This window comes from Erpetoichthys calabaricus, chromosome 3 (assembly GCF_900747795.2).
Source record: "Erpetoichthys calabaricus chromosome 3, fErpCal1.3, whole genome shotgun sequence".
Lineage (NCBI taxonomy): Eukaryota > Metazoa > Chordata > Cladistia > Polypteriformes > Polypteridae > Erpetoichthys > Erpetoichthys calabaricus.
This window is the reverse complement of record NC_041396.2, coordinates 132,419,930-132,443,636: the sequence shown is the minus strand read 5'-3', so window position 1 is coordinate 132,443,636 and position 23,707 is coordinate 132,419,930. Positions and strand designations below refer to the sequence as shown.

At 42.0% G+C, this 23,707-nt stretch overlaps 1 protein-coding gene across 1 annotated transcript in view; it reads left to right on the top strand.

Moving 5' to 3' along the window:
• The window catches only part of LOC127527241 (uncharacterized), a 162,664-nt gene that overhangs the window by 105,544 nt on the left and 33,413 nt on the right, over positions 1-23,707 (top strand). The gene's annotated exons all lie outside the window — the stretch shown is intronic.

Genomic DNA, 23,707 nt, shown 5'->3' with positions numbered 1-23,707 from the left:
ACACACTATACATTTAGTCAGCCACAATAGAGATGACTGCTGGGATAAATGTGCACCTTTGAAATGTGGGAGGAAACTAGACATTCTGGAAGAAATCCATAAGAACACAAAATATACAAACTGCTTTATATGTGCTACAATAGTGAGTCTACAGGCTCGCTTTAAAGGCTTGTGAGTAATTTCATAGTTTGGCATTCCTATAGCTAAAGGCCCTGTCTCCTGTACAGGAAATCTGCTTCCTCTAGATAGGCAAATGTATGTATTGTATAACTGTAAACTGTATAAACATACATATAAAATCAATACATCAACCTGTAATTTAAGCCTGGAATATAATATCAGCCTGTTATATATAATCAACCTGCTGTGGCGAGTGGCTGGGGGTGGTACCCTGCCGGGACGCCTGGAAGGACCGAAGGAGGGATTACACCTCCTCCGGACCACAAGGGGGTGACCGCCCTGGTGGCTATGGAGACCATAGGAGCATGGAAGCTCAACCCTATAGGGGCCCGTGGTCACCGCCAGGGGGCGCCCAGATGCCTGAAGAGCCCTGGCCTTCAGCATTCTCTATCTATCTATCTATTTCCACCACCCCCAGAAGTGCTGGGGGGACGAAGACCAGGGCCACCCGGAGTGCTACCGGGTGGACAGCCGGCACTTCCGCCACATCAGGAAGTGCCGGCAGATGCTCATTGGGAGCCACCTGGAGCACGTCCGGGTGAACATAAAAGGGGCTGCCTCCCTCCATTCGATGGCTGTAGTCGGGTGGAAGAGGATGGAGCTCGGAGGAGAGGAATGGAAGCGGTCAAGAAGAGAGAGAGGCATTGGAAACACCTGGGGCCTCATGTATAACGCCGTGTGTAGAACTCACACTATAACATGGCGTAAGCACAAAAGCAAGAATGTGTGTACACACAGAAAAATCCAGGTGCAGGAATCTGTACGTACGCAAACTTTCACGTTCTTCCGCTACATAAATCCTGATCAGCGTGAAAAGTAACGCACGTGCATGCGCCTTCTGTCCCGCCCCAACTCCTCCCAGAATTATGCCTCTTTGAATATGCAAATCAATATAAATAGCTCTTAAGCTCAGCCTTCTGTGAAAAGACAATGGGAAAAGCACGGGGGAAAATATAAGAATTTCAGCAAATACCAAGTGGAGGCAAAGGAAAAACGTACTATTTGTTGGTTTAAACAGTGATATAAACAACAAAAGGAAGTTGATCAAGTGACAGAATGTCGGAGAAACTCGAAAGCTCAAGTTCACAAAGTCGCACAGTGCCTGAAATAAAAAAAGAAGTCACATATCAAAATCACCGTGAAAAGGCGAGTCGTAGCCCACCGTCTGAGTGTCATATGAAAGCTTATTAGGGTACAGACAAAAAAAAAAATAGCCACACAGTGGAAAAAAAGCACGAAATGTCAACTTTAATCTTGAAATTTCCACTTTAATCACGTAGTTTATTTTGCCATTAAAGTAGAACATTGTAAAGTTCATCTTAAAATCGTTTAATTTACTAGTTTCTCAAATCCCATTGTAACTAAAGTAGCACGTTAAATGCTTTGTTCTGTATTTGATTTTCTTTGTGCACTGTGTGTGAATCACTACCTGCTTCTTAAACGGGCTTTCTCTTTCTCCGACAGGACACATAATCCATTGCATTCGTGATATTACAGCTCTCTGAATAATTAAAATACTGAGATGTATACGTGATATCTTTTACATGATGATAGGAATGAAAGCATGTTATTAAACATGGGAACACGGTGGCGCCGTGCTTGTTCATGTCTCATGCAATACGCTTGCTGCACCATGTGCGACCTTCAATGAAATAATTTATTACAGAAGTACTGTCTCTTTCAAATGTACTAACCTCCAATTCCTGTCCTTACTTTTCTTTCTCCAAATACCCAATCGCCACACAATCAGCTCTGTAATAGACGTGAAGCCATTTGTAAGCTTTGAACGCCGATTCTTCAAAACTTTTAAGGAACATTGAAATATCTTCATAGTACATGTTTAATTATTCTATCCGTCTATCCTTCCAGCGTCGCGTCAGCACCAGCAAGAATACAACGCAATGCAGGAACAACCCCTGAACTAGCTAGCGCTGCAGCACCGTGTCCTCACATGTTTAATTATTAACAATACAAATTATTTAAATGAAGTTAAAGTTTTATCTGTATAATATAATCAACATATTTTGCTGCATTTCATCTTAAACATGATATGGTCATCATATGTAAATACGCGTTTTATAAAGTGGCTCAGGTTGTGCAATATTATAACTGTAGTGCAAGTTTACAGTGGGGTAATTGTACTTTTAAGTACGAACAGTTCTACAAGGAGTGCTTGATGGACTGATTGAGTGTGTTTATAGTTCTTGGGATGAAACGTTTTCTGAACCGCGACTTGATACAGGAAAGGCTTTGAAGCATTTTGCCGTGGCTGAGGCAGCGTCTGCTTCATGCTGTATACCGATAATTCTCTTTCCAATCAGCTGCTGCTGTGATTCCCCACTCAGATACAGTGATATAAATACTCTGAGTGGTGCAGTGAGAGTAATATGGAAAAAGATGATCTGTTGTGGCAACCCTTAACGGGAGCAGCTGAAAGAAGAAGAAGATGCAGTGAGAGTAACAATGCTAAAGTAGTTATGGTATTTGGAATACTATGGCTATTCCCTGGACCATTATATTGCTACAGGTTAATTACAATCAGATGCATTACACTAATAAACAATATGCAGTTAGTTTCAGTGTATTTATAAAGCTGCGTCAGGAATGTGGATCTAAGAAAGAAAGGGTGACCACACAGGAACAGTAGCACTGCTTTGATGATGGGTGCTGCCAGTCTGCAAAACCGAGCGGAGAAATTGTGTGTGCGCACTTTGTAAATAATTATGTATAATAAACGTGTGTGTTGCTGCCTGAACCATCGGTGTCCACCTGTCTGTGTCCGGGCCAGCTTCCACACTGCATTATAAGACAGAGGTAAAATGTTTGTATCAATAGATTTGGGTTCATTATACCTACTAAAAATATCTACACATTGTGGAACGAGCCCCGGACACAGACAGGTAGACATGTTTAAGCACCACCACACATTTATTTACAACTATATTTACAATTAAAGTGCCACACAACCCCCAAGACTCCCCAAAGTCCAGGCCTCTTTCACTCTGCCTGCTTCACTGCCTCCACTCCTCTCCACCAAGCTCTGTCCTGCTCCTCACCCGACTCCAGCCCTCGAATGGAGGGAGGCGGCCCCTTTTATAGCCACCCAGATGTGCTCCAGGTGCCTCTCGATAATCTTCCGCCGGCACTCCGGGTGCCCTGTGGTGGAAGTGCTGAGGTCCAGGGCTCTGTAGGCATCGGGTGCCCCCTGGCGGTGACCACAGGCCCCTAGAAGACTGAGCTTCAAAGATCTCTACCCCTGGTCCCCAAAGCAACCAGGGCGGTCGCCCCCTCATGGTCTGGAGGAGGGGGTCCTCCTGGGCGTCCCGGCTGGGTACCACCCTCAGCCGCGTGCCACAACATCTATAATTGCTAATTACACATGGAAACTACTCAAGAAAGGATTTGGAACTCTACTTTGCATACCTAATATCATTAGAAATAACAGGTACGTGTCTACAAACTGTACAAGCCCTGGAGCGCAGCTAGATCAGCCAGGGCTCACCACAGGCCAGGAAACTGACAGACCCCCTGCTGCGTTCGTCCCTGTGCATTCTTGTCAACAGCTGTGCATATGCCCCCCTTCCTCCAAACCCATGAGGCTGGGGGCGTGCAGCGACTTTTTTTTCCATGAGAAGTAAAAGATTTTAATGATAATGTGTAAAACACGAGATAACTAGTTCGATATAAACCTTGTAAAAATCACACAAACGTATGCAACAGTTCCCTTTTAAATTACGTATATAAAAATCTAACCTTGGATGTATAATTTGTATAAAAAGGATATCCAATACAACACACATATCAGCTGGCCCTAAGGAAACATATTGTAGAAGAAATGCAACTTTCTAAATGTTAGATTGCCTTCAACATGCAGTCATTCTGGGGATAGAGAAAGGCGCTTTAAAACACTCTTTGGCAAGCCACGCTTTCCAAAGCACATCGCCACCAGCTCCAGCACCCTGAAACTAAAGGGGGTGGGGGTTCAGTGTCGATTCACATTTCAGTTGTTAGTCCGGCTCAGTCCTTATGCTGATGTAATGGGCTATAAACCAGTGTTTTAAAGAAAAGGCAGAATTTCTGGAAAATTCTGCTACAGGTTATTGCTGATGGCTATCTACAGGACACAAATATTTACCTGTCTTGCTAAAGAGTCACCTGCTTTGAATAGTCAGACTGCTTTGATGTAGTATCTTATCTACACACAATGTGTAGATACAGAACTGTCTGCTTCCTTGGAAAATTAACGAGTTCTGGGGACATTGGTTTCTAATCAAGTACTCAAAGTAAATGTGTTTACACTATTTGTTATACAGAGTAAATTGGTTTGCACCATTGTTTTCACTGATTACCATGTTCATCTATGCAGAAATTGAAGCATATATATATTTCTGGGAAAAGGAGAATAAAGGTAGAAGAGAACAGAGAAGTATGGTCTGAGACTTGGGACTGCTGTCTGTTTCTTTTATGTTTTACACCATATTGCTGTGGCTACACCCTGTAGCAACAGTGGCTTGTACCTGGCCCAGGTTCCCCTAGGCCTGAGGTCGGTAACAATTGGGGGCTCGTCCGGGATCAGCACCCTGTCATGGAGACAGTCATCACTACACCTGGTAATTCCTGTTGTGAAACTTCAGGGACGACTCCTGTAATTGAGTCATCCAGAGAGCCCAGCTTCAGGTACAGAAGAGAGATGGCAACATCCGGACCACGCAAGATGCTGATCTGGGATATCCATAAGAAATTAATATTGCTGGATTACAATCAACTCAGCATTCTGGCTGCAAGTATAGGAGATGAAGGAGGAGATGAAACTGTAGAACTCTCACAACTAGGTGAACAAGAACTTTATTATTTCCTTTTTGATTATATTAAGAGTGAAAAGTTGAGAAATTTCGAGGACGAAGGCATGTCACACTTACTTCATTTCCAGGATATGATTTCACAACTCCTAACCAAAAAGGATTTCAACCCTGCTAGGAGTATGGATTGTACAGGTACTACCACTGCAGGGCCGGATCAAGATATTCATTTGAGCCGAGCTAAACATTTTGGCCGAAATTTTAGGAGGAACTCTATGGACTTGGAGAAAGGATGTCTTCCTTACATGACTTCAGATCAAGTGGTAAGACTCACTGATATTGCTACTTTTCTGCCTCGTAGGGAGTTCAAAGTCCATGGTGGGCAAATCTATGATGGGGGCTCTGAAATGTCATACAGTAACCTTTGCAAACAAATAGATGTAGGGTTACATGAGGGATTTACTGAGTTTGAAGTTGTTAAGTCTGTGCTAAAAGTAGTTAAACCTGGTATCTTCAAAAAGTTTCTTATGAGTAGAGATGATCTCACATTAGATGAGCTCAAACGATTTCTTAGGTTACACATTAGGGATAAAAGCAGCACAGAACTGTTTCAGGAACTGAGCTACACAAAGCAACAAGATAGGGAAACACCCGAACATTTTGTATATAGGATAATGGATCTTCGACAACGCATGCTGCAGGCATCAGAGCAGCATGGAGCTGAATTCAGTTATGACAGAAAATTAGTTCAGGGCATATTTCTTCATACCCTTTATCAAGGGTTCAATGAAAAAAATAACAACATCAGACAAGACATAAAACCATTTCTTACTGACTTGAAGGTGACTGATGATATAATTGTAGAGAAGATAACTAAATCTACCAAGGAGGAAGCAGAGAGAATAAAGCGTCTTCACACTCCGAGTGAACATAGGTCAATCTCTGTAAATTCAGTACAACAAAAGGACAGTTCACAGGCTGATCAGACTGAACTGAGTCAAGCAAGCGATAGAATGCAAGTTGACAGTGAAGCTATAAAGCAGTTAACTGCTCGAGTGTCCGAACTAGCAAAACAATTTGACAAGATTGTGAACCATAACGATAATGATAATTTGAAAGTTCTTTGTGGACATCAAGCTCATAATACTACCCTTGAGCAGCTGGCAGCTCAAGTGTCTATGCTAAAAAAAAATTTTGAAAAGATCACAAAGCATACTGGTAACAGTACTCGGACAGATGTCTGTGCACTGCCACAATTAAACACTCAGGTCTCAAGAGATAGTCCTAAAAGAAGATGTCAAGAATGTGCCCAGCAGGGAAAAGAATGGTGTACTCACTGCTTTCGCTGTGGTTTGATGGGACACAGAGCTGTTGGCTGTACTAAGAGATGGGAATCGGGAAACTGGGGAAGGTCACTGGAGAGGGGACAACCAGTGACCAACAGGAGTAACAGATCCCCCCAGATTGAGGCTCCCACAATGCAAAACACATATCTACTGCCCCCTAAAGAAAAACGTGCTGCCCAACTAATTGGGAGTCGCTGCATGGTCACGTGTGTAATCAATGGAATTCAAACACAAATGCTGTTAGACACAGGAGCACAGGTTAGCATAGTAGGGAGAGAGTGGGTAAGGAAGACATTGCCTGATGTTAAGATTCAGTCACTTGAGAGTTTATTAACAGGAAGTGCACTCTGTATTACTGCAGCAAATGGCACTGAGATTCCATTTGAAGGGTGGATTGAGGTGTCACTTCAGATACTGAGCTCCAGGCATGGGCAGGTAGCCATTGATGTTCCTTTGTTAGTAAGTCAAAGTCATGTTAACTGTCCACTGTTAGGCTTCAATGTTATAGAGGAACTGATCCGAGAGAATTGTGACCAGACCGATACCACCAGTCTTAGCGCACTGCTGAGTGAGGCATTAAACCTGAAAGGTGACACAGCAGATAATATCATCTCTGCAGTAGGAGTAAAACCTGGGGAAGCAATATCACCAGGTATTACAGTAAGGATGGGCAAAAAGGGGCTGGTTATCCCAGCATGTCAAATATGTCAAGTGAGATGTAAAATTAGGGCTTTGCCTAGACGAGGCACAATGACTTTTGAGCCACTAGCAGAGAATCATTGCCCAGAGGGCATTGAACTACTCCCTGCCATTGTTGACAATCCAACTGATACTTCAAAACTAATTACCATACCTCTCCAAAATTACACCTTACATGATCTCTACCTTCCTAGTGGAACATTATTAGGCACTCTAGAAGAAATTATTGATATCTGGCCAGTCCTTCCCCCACCATCTGACCCAGTAATACTCAGCCAGCTAGTTGATGGCCAAGTCAATGCTGCACACCCAGAGTACAGTAGAGTTAATCAGGGAAGCAACAAATACAAGGTTACTGCTAGGGAGAAATGGAACCCACCAGTAGATTTGTCCCACTTAAAAGAGGAAGAACAAGAGGTAGTCAAGCACATGTTATATGAAGAATCAGATGTATTTTCATGTGAAGATGGTGAAATTGGTTGCATTCCAGATTTGAAGCTAAAAATCCACTTGAAAGATGATACTCCTGTGCAGAAAAGGTACAATGCTATTCCAAAGCCCTTATACAAAGAGGTGAAAGAATACATCCAGAACCTTTTGGACAATGGTTGGATAAAGAAGTCCGCTTCGGCTTACTCTTCTCCAGTTGTCTGTGTCAGGAAAAAGGACTTAAGTTTACGTCTTTGTGTGGACTTTAGAGAGCTAAACCGTAAAACCATCCCTGACAGACACCCCCTGCCACGCATTCAAGACCTACTGGATAACCTTGGGGGCTACTCATGGTTTTCAATCCTGGATCAAGGAAGTGCATATCATCAAGGTTTCATGGATGAGGACTCAAGATCTGTCACTGCTTTCAGTACCCCATGGGGGCTATATGAGTGGGTACGCATTCCTTTTGGCTTGAGCAACGCTCCTGCAGCATTTCAAAGATGCATGGAAGGGGTACTGGAACAATTGAGAGATGAATGTTGCACTCCATATTTGGATGATGTACTTTGCTTTTCCAAAACATTTCATGACCATGTGGAAGACTTGAGACGGGTACTGTGTCGAATGAGAGAGCACGGAATAAAATTACGACCAGAGAAATGCGAGTTATTCAGACAACAAATCCGGTACGTAGGTCGTCTAGTGTCAGAAGAGGGGGTACAGATTGACCCTAAGGATTTGGAAGCAGTCCGACAATTAGTGGAAAAGGAACCCACAACAGTTGGAGAAGTCAGATCATTGCTGGGCTTCCTTAGTTATTACCGCTCCTTCATACAGGACTTTTCCAGGTTGGCAAAACCTTTGTTTGAACTTTTAAATGGAACTATTGGAAATACTGGAAAATCTAGCTTGTTGACTACAGTAAGAGGGAGGATAAAATCCAATGTACAGCTACCTTCAAGGACACCAGTTCAATGGACTAATGAACATCGTACAGTCATTTCTAAATTTGTGGATATACTCACCACTCCACCCATACTGGCTTTTCCAAATTTTGAATTGCCCTTTGTTTTGCACACTGATGCATCAAACGAAGGACTAGGAGCAGTACTTTACCAACAGCAGGATGGTAAACTACGTGTAATTGGCTACGGATCGAGAACACTCACCCCAGCTGAAAGAAATTACCATCTCCACTCTGGCAAGTTAGAATTTTTGGCCCTGAAGTGGGCAATCTGTGAAAAATTTAGAGACTATCTATATTATGCACCCACCTTCACTGTATATACTGACAATAACCCTCTGACATATGTTCTGAGTACAGCAAAATTGAATGCAGTGGGTCATCGCTGGGTTGGAGAATTAGCAGACTTTAACTTTGACATCAAATACCGCCCTGGGAAAGCAAATACAGATGCTGATACACTGTCCCGCTTCCCTGTGGATTTACAGGCCACTATCACTGAGTATAAGGAAACAATATCTCCAGAAGTCGTCTCAGCTGTCTGGCAGGGGGACAAAGCAGCTAAAGATAAAGAAGTGCCATGGGTGGCTGCTCTACAGTTCACCTCAATGGAGAACGATGTGTTGCCAGGAAGTGCTGATACAATCACACCAAATGATATTAGGGTTGCACAGCAAGAAGATGCTACCATCAGTGAAGTGATTAACCTCAAAAGCAGAGGATCGGGTCCAAATAAGATGGACAAGGAACAAATGGGAACTGAAACAAAGAGACTGATACATGAATGGAACAAACTCACCATTGACAAGGGAGTACTGTACAGGCAAGTAGGAAAAAGAAAGCAACTTGTCTTGCCACATAAGCTGAAACCAGTTGTCCTTAAAAGCCTCCATGATGATATGGGACATATCGGATCTGACAAGGTGATTCATCTGGCCAGAGAAAGGTTTTATTGGCCTTACATGCAGCAAGAGATTGAAGATTATGTAATTCGACAATGCATCTGCATCAAGCAGAAGCACCCTAGTAACCCAGACAGAGCACCTATGGGCTCTATTACTACAAGCGAACCTTTTGAACTGCTGTCTGTGGACTTTCTGCATCTTGAGCCAAGTAAAGGAGGTTATGAATATGTTCTGGTTCTGATGGATCACTTCACTCGCTTTGCACAAGCATATGCCACCAAAAACAAATCTGGAAAAACCGCAGCTGAGAAGATTTTCCAAGACTTTATCCCTCGTTTTGGCTACCCTGCAAAGCTGCACCATGACCAGGGGCGTGAGTTTGAAAATAACTTATTTCAGAGGCTCCAACAACTATCTGGAATAACTCACTCCCGCACCACCCCCTATCATCCACAGGGGAATCCAGTAGAACGATTAAATCGAACTCTGCTTCAGATGCTCCGAACCTTGGAAGAAGAGAAAAAGTCAAAGTGGAAAGACTACCTACCACAAATTGTGCATGCATATAATTGTACAAGACACGAATCAACTGGCTATTCACCATTTTTCCTCTTGTATGGCAGAGCTCCAAGATTACCTATCGATTTGTTGTTTAATCTTACAACTGACAATGAGGAAACAGACAGCCAGGACTTTGTGCAAAAATGGGCAACCAAGATGAAAGAAGCTTACCAGATTGCTGCAGATAACAGTCGGAAAGCATCGGCCAAGGGTAAGCAGTATTATGACCGTACAGTGAGGGGCGCTATTCTTCAACCAGGTGACAGAGTCTTAGTCAGAAACCTATCTGAGAGAGGAGGCTCAGGAAAACTCCGTGACTACTGGGAAAAAGAGGTATGTCGTATTGTGGAGAGAATTAAAGACAGCCAAGTGTACAAGGTACAGCCAGAAGTTGGTAGCAGAACACCCCGGATACTGCACCGCAACCTCCTGCTCCCTGTCAATGACTTACCTCTTGAAAAAGACACTAAATTGAACACAGTGAAAAGGAAAATGCAAAGACCAGCAAAAACAAATAGTGAGACACCAGACTCAGCATCTGATCACTCCGATGAGGAAGCAGAAACCTCATATGGCCCCCGTCGCTTGCCATGCTTTCCTGCACATGTCAGATCTGAGGTCATAGAATCTGAGTCACGCTCCAGGCTCAGAGCCAAGGCCCAAGAGGACTACCCTGAACCACGAGAACCACGAGAAACTGACAGAAATCCTTTGCAAGGAACATCAAGGGAATTAGGACTGGAAATGGAGACCAGTGTTGCTGAACCCCAGGTGGGGAATATTGATGAAGCCGTAGAACCCACAAATGGTCAAGAATACCTAGCAACAGAACACCAGAGTGACAGAGAAGGGGACACTTTAAGAAGATCGACTCGCACTGTCAGACCCAGAGAAGTATTCACATACCACAGACTGGGGCAGCCATCATACCAGCCTTGGAATCCTGGTGTCCATGCAGTTACACAGAATCCTAGGTATCTGTTACCAAGCCCCACCATAATGTATCCAGCATACCCAGAATTTGATTATTATGGTTGAAACACAATAGACACTGAACTAAAGGCCGAGCCTTTGGAGCAAGATGTCAGGAGACATCTAAAAAAAAATAGGGGAGAGTGTAATGGGCTATAAACCAGTGTTTTAAAGAAAAGGCAGAATTTCTGGAAAATTCTGCTACAGGTTATTGCTGATGGCTATCTACAGGACACAAATATTTACCTGTCTTGCTAAAGAGTCACCTGCTTTGAATAGTCAGACTGCTTTGATGTAGTATCTTATCTACACACAATGTGTAGATACAGAACTGTCTGCTTCCTTGGAAAATTAACGAGTTCTGGGGACATTGGTTTCTAATCAAGTACTCAAAGTAAATGTGTTTACACTATTTGTTATACAGAGTAAATTGGTTTGCACCATTGTTTTCACTGATTACCATGTTCATCTATGCAGAAATTGAAGCATATATATATTTCTGGGAAAAGGAGAATAAAGGTAGAAGAGAACAGAGAAGTATGGTCTGAGACTTGGGACTGCTGTCTGTTTCTTTTATGTTTTACACCATATTGCTGTGGCTACACCCTGTAGCAACAGTGGCTTGTACCTGGCCCAGGTTCCCCTAGGCCTGAGGTCGGTAACACTGACACAAAAGATGTTCACACATAATTACTTTAACATAAGTTCGTATCTTCCGGGGTCAGTTTAAAACGAGCTTAAAGTGAGGACAGACATTTGCTAAAAGAAATCTACGCATGACAAAGGCTCCTTTTTAAAAAATACCGGACTTTTCGGTGTCTGACCAAAGGTTTAGATGTAAGTCACCAGTACACTGACCCATTAAAGACAAAATGGGGCGTCTTCTTTCTAATTTTAATGACTAGAACTAAATGAAATATAATTATTGTCCATACATTCTCTTCTCCAGCGAGTCCCGACAAACCAGGACCACGGTAAGGCCTATTCATGATTATTATAAGCGTTAAACGAGCATGTTTTAAAATGGAGGGATGAATCCTTATATTTTATCCTTAATATTAATATTTCCAAGTTGATTCTCCGGTAACTCACTTTTAAAAATGATATTTGTTTACAATGTGCAGGATTTAATTAACAGCATGATATGCGTGAGCACGCTCGTGTGTGTATAAGTTTTAGGATTTTATATTTATATCTACCTATCTAGCTAACTATCTACCTATCTATCTACGTGTACGACGATTAATGTATAAATTCATATGACTGAAGCAAACAATATTAGTTTTTTCTGTTACTGAAACGGCCTTTACAATCAAGTAGTGTTTGTCTCGGCGTCTGAAAATTCAAACAGAGCCTCTTCTCTGAGAATATTTAGGCCTGGTTTAAAAGCGCAGGCCGGGTGTGTAATAGCTCTGACATAAGATGTCAATATTCTGAACTATGTGCAGAAGGGCCCGCTTGTGAAATGCGTACTCTTTCGAAGTGGACTCCCGCTGTAACCGGTTGTCTTCTGTACGGAGCTGCCCGTTTTTTAAAAGTCTGAGATAACGAAACATTTTTGCTTTATAAACTCTCATTTGGACAGCCGGCTTGAGACAGCCTCCAGGGGTGAACAGGGAGCAGGAGCTTTACGGCAACTGTGTTTCCGTTCATTTCGCTACTTTACCAGGCACAGAGTATCCAATACTGTATATTAACACGGTACTAGGCAGGGTCTATTGAGGATCAGGAGTTCACTTTCTTTTTTCTCACTAATGCAATTGGGATCTGCCTCTTTGTAGATTTAGTTTGTAGGGACAGCGTTTATCAACCTTTACATATTTGCGACCCAAGTTTTCATAACAGTTTTAATCGTGCCCCCTTAGCGTTTTTTGAAAGGAGCCCCCAAATACCAATTTGTTCTTTTTTAATTAATGATATATCATAGATGCATATTTTATTATACCTACTTAACCTTTATTGACATTTATCTAACTCTATATTTATTTTTTTAGTATCAGAATGTAGTTTGAGTTAATTTGTTTTGGTTTCAATAGATGTATTTTTCATATTTTCGATTCTTGTTTTCTTTTTTTCACTTCTTTGCGCTCCCCTTTTTGTTACTTCGCGCCCCCCTAGGGGGCCAGCCCCACAGTTTGAGAACCACTGTGTAGGGGTTGATTTGTAAAACACTCTGCATCACTTCAAGTTAAATTAGATTTGATCGGTTATTCAGCGGTCCAGCGGTGTTCCATTTTTGTTATAAATTGTATTTACTATCTCTTTATTTACTAAACATTTTATATGTTGAATAGAAAACAGTTATCTTGTTCAGTCTTTAACTTAAAACAGCATTTTCATCAACAGGCTATGAACACTTTGGTACTTAGGGTGCTTTGTATAATACAAAGTTTTAGAAATTCTGTTAATGCTTGGTAATAGCATTCCACTTTACCGCAGTTATACGCCCCTGAAAAATAAGAATGGTTATAGTACGTTATATAAGCCTATACACTACAGGGCTGATGATTAGGCTTATTTTGGACATGTTAGGCAAATCAGGAAGGAAAATGTTTTAGTGAATAGTTACATAATATCTATTACCAGTAACGGCGTACTGCACAATAACGTGCAGTGAATACACTTGACTTGAGCATTCATAGTATTCATCCTCTTTCTCTGTACATTTAGCATTCTTTTGCTCAGAGGATGATGTGCTTGCTGCTTCCTGAGCAGCTCTTCTTTTCTCCACCCTAGTGGCCCGCTGCTTCTCTTTTATCTTTTCACGTTAAAACTGATTAAGTTAGTTTTTGTGTTGCAATTACTTAGTAAGTTTTCTTTAATATTTCACTTAATCTGGTACTTAAATCTTCAATCTGCCTCAAGAATGATTATCGAAGGTGGTAGGGAATGAGAACGGCCCCCGTACACATGCACCGCACGGCCACCCTGCTGTGCGGTGCCGAGAGTTGATTCAACAATAAAATAAAATAAAAGTATAAAAAGAGTAATAAAATCATCACCCCGAAAGCGGATAGTAGACGTCATGTAGTATTGTGTACCAAATTTCAAGTTAATAGGTGAAACGGTTTGAGAGCTACAGGTGATTTAAAATCCTGGACAGACAAACGAACAGCCACTGTAGCCTATTATAGAAGAAGATATGTGTTAACACAAGGATTACAAGTTTACTGAAACTGTGAGGTTTATTCTTTCTTTTAGGTAGTTCAAGTTACATAGGACATCTATCATTGAAAACGGCTTTTCCCCTCTGTTTGTGAAAAAAAGCACCCTTTGTTTGAGTCGCATTCAGGGTGAAGGGGATGTAAGTTTGCCCATATCCATATCAAGCAAGTATCACAAATATAAGACTGTAAAAAAAACTAAATTTACAAACACTAAGTCGCAGAGGAAATTAAAAAACATATTAAGAACGGATGAACAAGGGATCACCCCAAGCTCGCTGCACACAGCAACTGAACCTATGTGTTTTTGCAGTATATTATTAGCTAAATGGTGATCTATTTAACCTTTTCCTCGGGGTTGCAAAGAGTTGGGTAAAACATTATTTAACATCTGATAGCATTATGCTAATTAACATTAGCCTGCTATTGTTAGGACCTTATCCAGCACTAAAAGTTGGGTTTGTGTTCCTCCAGATTCAGGAAGAACATGAAAAAGTGGAGTTATAAAGGAATTATTACAATTTGAAAAACTGCCATAATGTATAAAAAAAACATTGATAGGGGACAAAACCAGCATGAAAAGAAACCTTTTTGAAATAAATAATAAGCTTTTTTGACGTGTGCAGTTTGGAATAGTCACAGTTAATTTTTAAATAAAACTTGCAAAAGACATATTAAAAATATTAAATATTAAAACTAAATAAAGCACAGAAGTTCCATTTAATGATATCAATTAGTGTTAAGTATTATCAAGCACTGGGTTCTATTTACAGTATAAGGTTTATTTAATTTAGTTATAAGCAAAATGATTGAATGCATTTTTCTTTGAAATTAACCATAGTTTGATATAGCTTTAAGAATGAGAATGCAAGACAAACCTATGCACTTAATAACAAATGTTGCCATTTCAATAGGGCAATCTTGGATCTCTGTTTTATTTTAACCTTTTGACAAGAAACCCCTGGTCAGCGAAATATACCACATATATTGAAAATGAACCGTGCTAACTAAATAGATATAAGATAAGATATTTTAGAATATGGACCTGGGCGCTGCCCAAATGATTCTGACAAACTAAGGGGTCTGCACTTAATTGTCAGACTTCCTGCAGGTACTATGGATCTTGTAATGAAGAGTGCAAAAGATTCTATAATATTTATTTTTTAAAGGGCAATATGACAGAGTGTCACGTTTGGGTCACAGAATTGCACAGAAAACAGAGGAGGTTGAAGAGACTGGCACTTTATTCAAACACTGCAAACAAACATTTGTCTCTTTAAAAGGTTGTAAACGTGCTTCTTGACAGGATAGCAAGAGAGAAGGAGAAGCAAAAACAATCAATTCCAAACTGACAGAAGCCCGTACAAGCTTTTTAAGTAAGTGGAGTACCGCGCGAGAGGTATATTACACGACAGAGCCATCAGAAAGGTAAGGAGGAATGTGAAGGTAGTCTGTTAACATTTTTCAGGGGTTTTCCCAGCAGCGTCTGTATTCTCTGGAGGTGCGATCAGCTCCGCAGCTCACACCCCCTCCCTCAGCTTTATTCACGTTTTCGCGAATCAAGCAACTCTCCAGACCAGGTTCAAATAGACGTGACTGGACATCAGCATTGACATGCTCAGAGCCAGGTCGATGCCTGACTGTAAAACTGTAAGGTTGTAAGCCCAAGAACCATCTCATTAGATGAGAGTTTGTATCTTTTTGACGATATAACCATTGAAGTGGAGCATGATCAGTTACTAATGTGAAATTTCGTCCCCATAAGTAATAACATAGCGCTTCTACAGCCCATTTAATCGCCAAACATTCTTTCTCAATAGTTGAATAATTGCATTCTCTGGGGAGCAATTTCCTACTCAAGTAAGTGTTAGGGTGCTCATCTCCATCAAAAACTTGGGACAGGACTGCACCTACACCGAATGCACTTGCGTCTGTCTGTAGTACAAAATCCTTAGAGAAATCGGGATTCCGCAAAACCGGATAAGAAGACAAAGCGGTTTTCAAATCTGAAAAAGAACGTTTGCAAATTTCTGTCCATAAAATAGTGCTTTTTTTTTCTCCTTTAGTAAGCTCTGAAAAAGGGGCAGCCCTATGTGCAAAGTCAGGGATGAATCTTCTGTAATAACCCGCAAGCCCCAGAAAAGCGCATACCTGTTTTCTGCATTTTAGGCCGGGGGTAAGCAAGCATCTCTTCCACTTTTCTCAACTGTGGACGAAGTAAACCTCTGCCCATTGAATAACCTAAATAATGAGTCTCAGACATACCCAGTTTACATTTCTTAGGGTTAGCAGTCAAGCCAGCCGGGAGTCTCGTAAATTCATAAAGTCCATCAGGAGTCGAAAATGCTGTTTTCTCACAACTGTCAGCCTCTAGAGGCACCTGCCAATAGCCCTTTGTGAGGTCTAGTGTGGAGATATAGGTCGCCTGACCCAGTTTTTCCAACAGCTCGTCAACACGGGGCATTGGATAAGCATCAAATTTACAGACCTTATTCAAGCGCCTAAAATCGATACAGAAGCGAACCGAACCGTCTTGCTTTGGGACTGATACGACCGGACTACACCAGTCACTTTTACTTTCACGAATTACACCTAATACCAGCATCTTCTTGACTTCTTCACGCACAATATTTCTCTGTGCTTCCGGGATTCGAAACGGCCGCATCTGTACCCGGACACCGTGTTCTGTAGTGAGTTTATGTTCTGCTAGGTTAGTGACGCCTGGCAAGTCTGAAAAGACATCAGTGTTCCGTTCAATCAAAAGTTAATAATTCTGTCTTTTGTAAGCCAGTCAAATCGTTACCAATTCGCAACATCGGTTTGAGAGACAGCAGCTAAGGAAGTGTAAATACCCTGCCGATCATACCATTCCTTCAAGAGATTAACGTGTAAAATCTGGAATGGTTTGCGCCGGCCTGGTATTCTAACTTTGTAATTTACTGGTCCCATACGCTCCTCAATAATGGCAGGGCCCTGCCATTTAGCTAGGAATTTATGCGGGTCAGACGGAACCAGTACCAAAACACGATTGCCAGGTTTGAATTCGCGAAGTTTACTGCGCCTATCGTAAAGATGCTTCTGTGTTTCCTGTTTGCGTTGTTGATGCTCCACAGCAATAGAAGAAAGTTTAGAAATTCTATCTTGTAATGAAACTACCTCATCTGCAAAGCTCAGCCCAAGAGCTGTTGACTCATTTCCTATCCAATCCTCCTGTACAACATCCAGGATGCCTCTCGGACGCCTGCCAAATAACAGCTCGAACGGACTCAAGCCAGTGGACGCTTGCGGCGATTCCCGCACCGCGCACATAACAAAAGGCAGGACAGAGTCCCAGGATGTGGGATCATTATGAGCAACTCGTCTGATCATTTGTTTAAAGTCTTGTTAAACCGTTCAGTCAAACCATTAGTCTGTGGATGGTAAACAGTGGTACTCAATTTCTTAATAGCAAAGCTGTCACACAATTGTTTCATCCCGCGAGAAGTAAAAGGTGTGCCTTGATCAGTCAAAATTTCCCTAGGGATGCCAACACGAGTAAAAATCCCGCACAGAGCTTTGGCTACAGAGGAGGAGTTGGCCTTTTTCAAAGCAGCCACCTCTGGATATCGTGTTGCATAGTCAACCAACACCAGCATATATTGATACACACTTTTAGTCTTAGGCAAAGGGCCTACAATATCTAATCCCAACCTCTGAAACAGGATTTCTAAAATAGGCATAGGGCACAGGGGAGGCCAAGGAGGCTTATAAGCGGAGACGATCTGACAGTCAGGACATGAAGTACAGAACTGTTCAACATCTTTTCCCATATTCAGCCAATAAAATCGTTTTGATAAGTGATCTCTGGTCTTATCAGCCCCAGGTGCCCTCCCAAGATGTGAGAGTGGGCCAGCTGCAAAAGAATTTCCTTATGCACTTCAGGTACAACTAGTTGTTCAATAAAGTCCCCCATTAAATGGTCTGAAATCACTCTGAAAAGACAACCGTCTTTTTCTAGAAAGTGTGGAGTTTTCAAGCCCCCAGTATCACGGTCTTGGTAATAGGAGTCACTAGCAGTGCGAGCCTGTTTAAATGCATATTCTAATGAACTATCAGCATGCTGCAAGCGCACAAAATCCAACTGCTCACTAGTACTCGGTTTGAGTTCTGAGGCATTTGCAATCTGGGAGGATGTAGAAGGGCCTTCCTGCCACCCTGGGAAATTGTGGGGGGTGTCTCCCTCAGTCTCGCTGGAGAAATCGGGTTCGATATTTAATTGGTGTTCTGGTACAATGTTTAATTGGGGCTCAAGATTATCTCCGACCGCCACTAGTTCCTCTTCTTCTTCCCCCCCTCCAAGTTCAAAAGGCGGCTCGATAACCGGTGCGCGACATTCAGCAATTAGTCTAGGAAAAAGGGCATTTCTTCTGCCTATCAGTAAAGGCCAGGGGCAGGAGTCTGAAACAGCAGACCAAGTGACGACCCTTATAAGTTAAAGGAAGAAGTAATGTCTGATAGTCTTTAACATCTCCATGTACACAACGTATCTTTACAGTCTCAGTGTTACTAAGATATCTGTCGTCAAGACAGTCCCTTCTGACAACACAAAGGTCACTGCCCGAGTCCAACAACGCTGATATCTCACGGCCCCCCCAACTTCACTGATATCAATAAGCCATCTTTTTTTTGTGATGAATCGGGAATATGCGAGCAACAAACCTCCGCCAAACCAACTTCCATCGATTGAGCTGGAGACAGGCGACATTCCTTTACCAAGTGACCTGGTTGATCACACCGGAAACTTCTTCGTTCAGCACCACTGCCAAAATATCCCCGGCGACGTCCACGGCCTCGGCCACGCCACCTCCTGCGTCTCCAGGAATGAGCATCTCATTAGCAACCGTGTTCCCCGGAGGTCTTCCCAAAGACATCTGATGATCAGGTCCTGAAGTTTGTCAAAGTTCAGGTCTACGGTCAAGGTGACGAGAATGCTCTGGGCAGTCTCTCGGAGGTTGAAACGCAGCATACGGGGTACCAGATCCACCGCTTTTTCACCAAGCGGTTTGAGAACCTTCTAAACGTTGAGATATAATCGTCAGTGACTCAATATTATGACGGAGAAACTCATCTCGGAGAAGTGCAGGTATCCCGGCCAGTACTATATTCATGACAACCTTTTCTACGACTCGTTCCATCTTGTCACCCTCAAACCAGCAATGGACTTTATGAATCAAATCTTGTATTTGCACTCGGATGTGACCGTTCATATTCAGTGTCCAGTCAAAAAGTGCAAAGCCTTTAGACAAAAAGGTTGTGGTCTTACGCAAAAGAACTTGCTCCTTCAAGAAATAATAATTGCCAAGCTTATCATCAGGTACATTTCATAAGGAAAGTAAAGCGTTGCCAGACAAAAAAGGGGTGACGGTAATGGCCCAGTGTCGTTTGTCCCATCCCAATAAAGTCGCCACTTGCTCAAAAGCCAAAAGAAACATCTCTGGGTGATCAGAAGGACCCATCTTCATCAGCACATTCTTAGCATTGTCTGGTAGCGGAGGCAGTGGAATGATTTGCCAAATATTTTGAGGCAGGACATTCTGTTGAGGCAGGACATTCTGTTGGGGGATCGGATCATCATCCTCTGGATTGTAAGGTAGCGAACATTCTGAGCCATTTGAAATATGTACTCGGAATCCTCAGCATCCATCTGTGCAACCACTCCTGGTACCACTTGTCACGCTTGGGTCACAGAATTGCACAGAAAACAGAGGAAGTTGAAGAGACTGGCACTTTATTCAAACACTGCAAACAAACATTTGTCTCTTTAAAAGGTTTTAAACGTCCTCCTTGACAGGATAGCAAGAGAGAAGGAGAAGCAAAAACAATCAATTCCAAACTGACAGAAGCCCGTACAAGCTTTTTAAGTAAGCAGAGTACCGTGCGAGAGGTATATTACGCGACAGAGCCGTCAGAAAGGTAAGGAGGAATGTGAAGGTAGTCTGTTAACATTTTTCAGGGGTTTTCCCAGCAGCATCTGTATTCTCTGGAGGTGCGATCAGCTTCACAGCTCACCGGAGATATAGCGCACGTGTCCACAGTGTTAAATACTCATAGTGCATGATGTTCAAAATTCACCTATGGTTTTTCAGAAGAGATAGGACAAGTGCGGCGTGTGTGCTGTATTCTCTTTTCTGTATTAACTATTCACAATGACCAGACTCCCGAGACCTTAGGCTTTTTTATGTAGAAGTACAATTCACATACCTGAATAAGAGACAACCATCAAAATACTCTTGATCCAAAACAGGGCCAAGCAGGGGGGTGGGGGTGGGAGTCTGGGTGGGACCGACACCCCTCAAAATACTCTTGACATAAAGGAGGGCCAATCAGGTGGAGGGGTGTAGGAGTCTCTTTTCAAAGAGTCTTTGCCTCAAGCGGGCAGGATTTGCCGGCATATAAAAAACTTTTTCAGCGATGTGTTTTGAGCGGTTAACAATCAGCACCTCTCCGGCTATGCTTCTGATCAGGCACGATGGTCTACGGACCAGACATCCCCCTACGATGGCCTGTTTTGACCTGAGGCTATCGTGCCCGACTCCGAGGACTCTGCGCCTAACAGCTAGCCTCCACACCAGCCTTCTTGGTCAGACCTTCTTATGCCTTCAACTGCCCAGATCTAGGAGCCTGAGCCTCCGTTACCTGCCCCTGGTGATATGTCTGGGTCGGATAGTTTCCTGGAGAACCACGCAGTACCTGACATTTTTGTACCTGCTAATGATGTTCCGGGGTTCCTAGCAGGGGCCTGAGGAGATGCCAGGCAACAAGAAGAGGCAGTGGACGACCTGGTAGAGGCTCCGGCCGCTTGGAAAATATTACCCAAGGATGCGGATTATGTGTGCATGGCCCATGACCAAACTGACGGACCCTGAGTGAGACATTTCGAAAGGCTCTGAAGCTATTCAAGAGTTGGAGAGCTGCTCTGCCGGATATAATAGTGGATCGGTACCTACAAAGTACCGGTCAGGGATGTTGAATAGACCAACCCGGCCAGACACAGCCTATGTGTCTGTTCGAGACTGACCGGCTCAGCAGCAGCTGCTGTCTGTTTTCCACAGATCGTGGCTCAGGATCCTGGTCATCAAGACTCTGGACTGTTTCAACATCTTTCGGCCTTTTCACCAGATTCACGCCTTTGTACAAAATGCTGCCGACAAACTGAAAAATGAACATTCTCTTAAGGAGTCGATTGTACAAGACTTTCATAACATGGACGATGACTCTTACTCAAAACTATGGTAAATAGCCGATGCTTTCTCTAAACGCCATTTTTCTGTACCGGATAGGTCTGATGGACCTTTAAGGTTTTACGGGGTATAAGACCTGGAAAAATCAGATGAAGTGTCTGAACTGAATGTACCGGTGATATAACATGCTTTTGTCGGCTTTTAAACAGACTGTTCAGTTGTAATATATTTTGAAGTGGTTGGTAAAACCTCCCTGAATTTTAATATTGCTTTTAAAAATGACCAATAAAATACCCTTTGATGTTTAAACCCTAACCCTAATTTCTTTCACCGTCGAGGATGGATGGTTGTTGAAAAAGTTTTTTATAGCCCAGCAAATCCTGCCCGCCTGGGGCAAAGACTCTTTGAAAAGAGAGTTCCACACCTCATTGGCCCTCCTTTGTGTCAAGAGCATTTTGAGGGGTGTCGGTCCCACCTAGACTCCCACCCCCCCCCCCCTGCTTGGCCCTGTTTTGGATCAAGAGTATTTTGATGGTTGTCTCTTATTCAGGTCTGTGAATTGTACTTCTACATAAAAAACCCTACGATCTTGGGAGTCTGGTCATTGTGAATAGTTAATACAGAAAAGAGAATATAGCACACATGCCGCACTTGTCCTATCTCTTCTGAAAAACCATAGGAGAATTTTGAACATCATATACTATGAGTGTTTAACACTGTTAACACATGCGCTATATCTCCGTCATATTGCCCTTTAAAGAATAAATATTATAGAATCTTTTGCATTCTTCATTACAAGATCCATAGTACCCGCAGGAAGTCTGACAATTAAGTGCAGACCCCTTAGTTTGTCAGAATCATCTGGGCAGCGCCCAGGTCCATATTCTAAAATATCTTATCTTATATCTATTTAGTTAGCATGTTGGCATGGTTCATTTTCAATATATGTGGTACATTTCGCTGACCAGGGGTTTCTTGTCAAAAGGTTAAAATAAAACAGAGATCCAAGATAGCCCTATTGAAACGGCAACATTTGTTATTAAGTGCATAGGTTTGTCTTGCCTTCTCATTCTTAAAGCTGTATCAAACTATGGTTAATTTAAAAAAAAATGCATCCAATCATTTTGCTTATAACTAAATTAAATAAACCTTATAAATAGAGCCCAGTGCTTGATAATATTTAACACTAATTGATATCATTAAATGGTACTTCTATGTTTTATTTAGTTTTAATATTTAATATTTTTAATGTGCCTTTTGCAAGCTTTATTTAAAGATTAACTCTGACTATTCTAGACTGCACACGTCAAAAAAGCTTATTATTTATTTCAAAAAGGTTTATTTTCATGCTGGTTTTGTCCCCTGTCAATGTTTTTTTATACATTATGGCAGTTTTTCAAATTGTAATAACTCCTTTATAACTCCACTTGTTCATGTTCTTCCTGAATCTGGAGGAACACAAACCCAACATTTAGTGCCAGATAAGGTCCTAACAATAGCAGGCTAATGTTAATTAGCATAATACTATCAGATGTTAAATAATGTTTTCCCCAACTCTTTGCAATCCCGAGGAACGGGTTAAATAGATAACCGTTTAGCTAATAATATACTGCAAAACACGTAGGATCAGTTGCAGTGTGCTGTGAGCTTGGGGTGATCCCTTGTTCATCCGTTCTTAATATGTTTTTTAATTTCCTCTGCGACTTAGTGTTTGTAAATTTAGGTTTTTTTTACTGTCTTATATTTGTGATACTTGCTTGATATGGATATGGGCAAGTCAATGTTTCATTTTGGAATAATAATGTCTAGCTTAACTCTGCCCTTGACCATGATCACAGCACAAACCCTGGTCCTTTGACTCATAATCAAGAAGAATGCAACCACTTCTTGACTCTTGGAATCACAGTTCAAACTTACATCCCCTTCAGCCTGAATGCGACTCAAACAAAGGGTGCTTTTTTGCACAAACAGAGGGGAAAAGCCGTTTTCAATGATAGATGTCCTATGTAACTTGAACTACCTAAAAGAAAGAATAAACCTCACAGTTTTAGTAAACTTGTAATCCTTGTGTTAACACATATCTTCTTCTATAATACGCTACTGTGGCTGTTCATTTGTCTGTCCAGGATTTTAAATCACCTGTAGCTCGCAAACCATTTCACCTATTAACTTGAAATTTGGTACACAATACTACGTGACGTCTACTATCCGCTTTCGGGGTGATGATTTTATTACTCTTTTTATTTTTATTTTATTTTATTGTTGAATCAACTCTCGGCACCACTCAGCAGGGCGGCCATGCAGTGAATGCGTACAGGGCGCCGTTCTCATTCCCTGCCAATTTTGCTAATCATTCTTGAAGCAGATTGAAGATTTAAGTGCCAGATTAAGTCAAAGATTAAAGAAAACGTACTAAGTAATTGCAACACAAAAACTAACTTAATCAGTTTTAACGTGAAAAGATA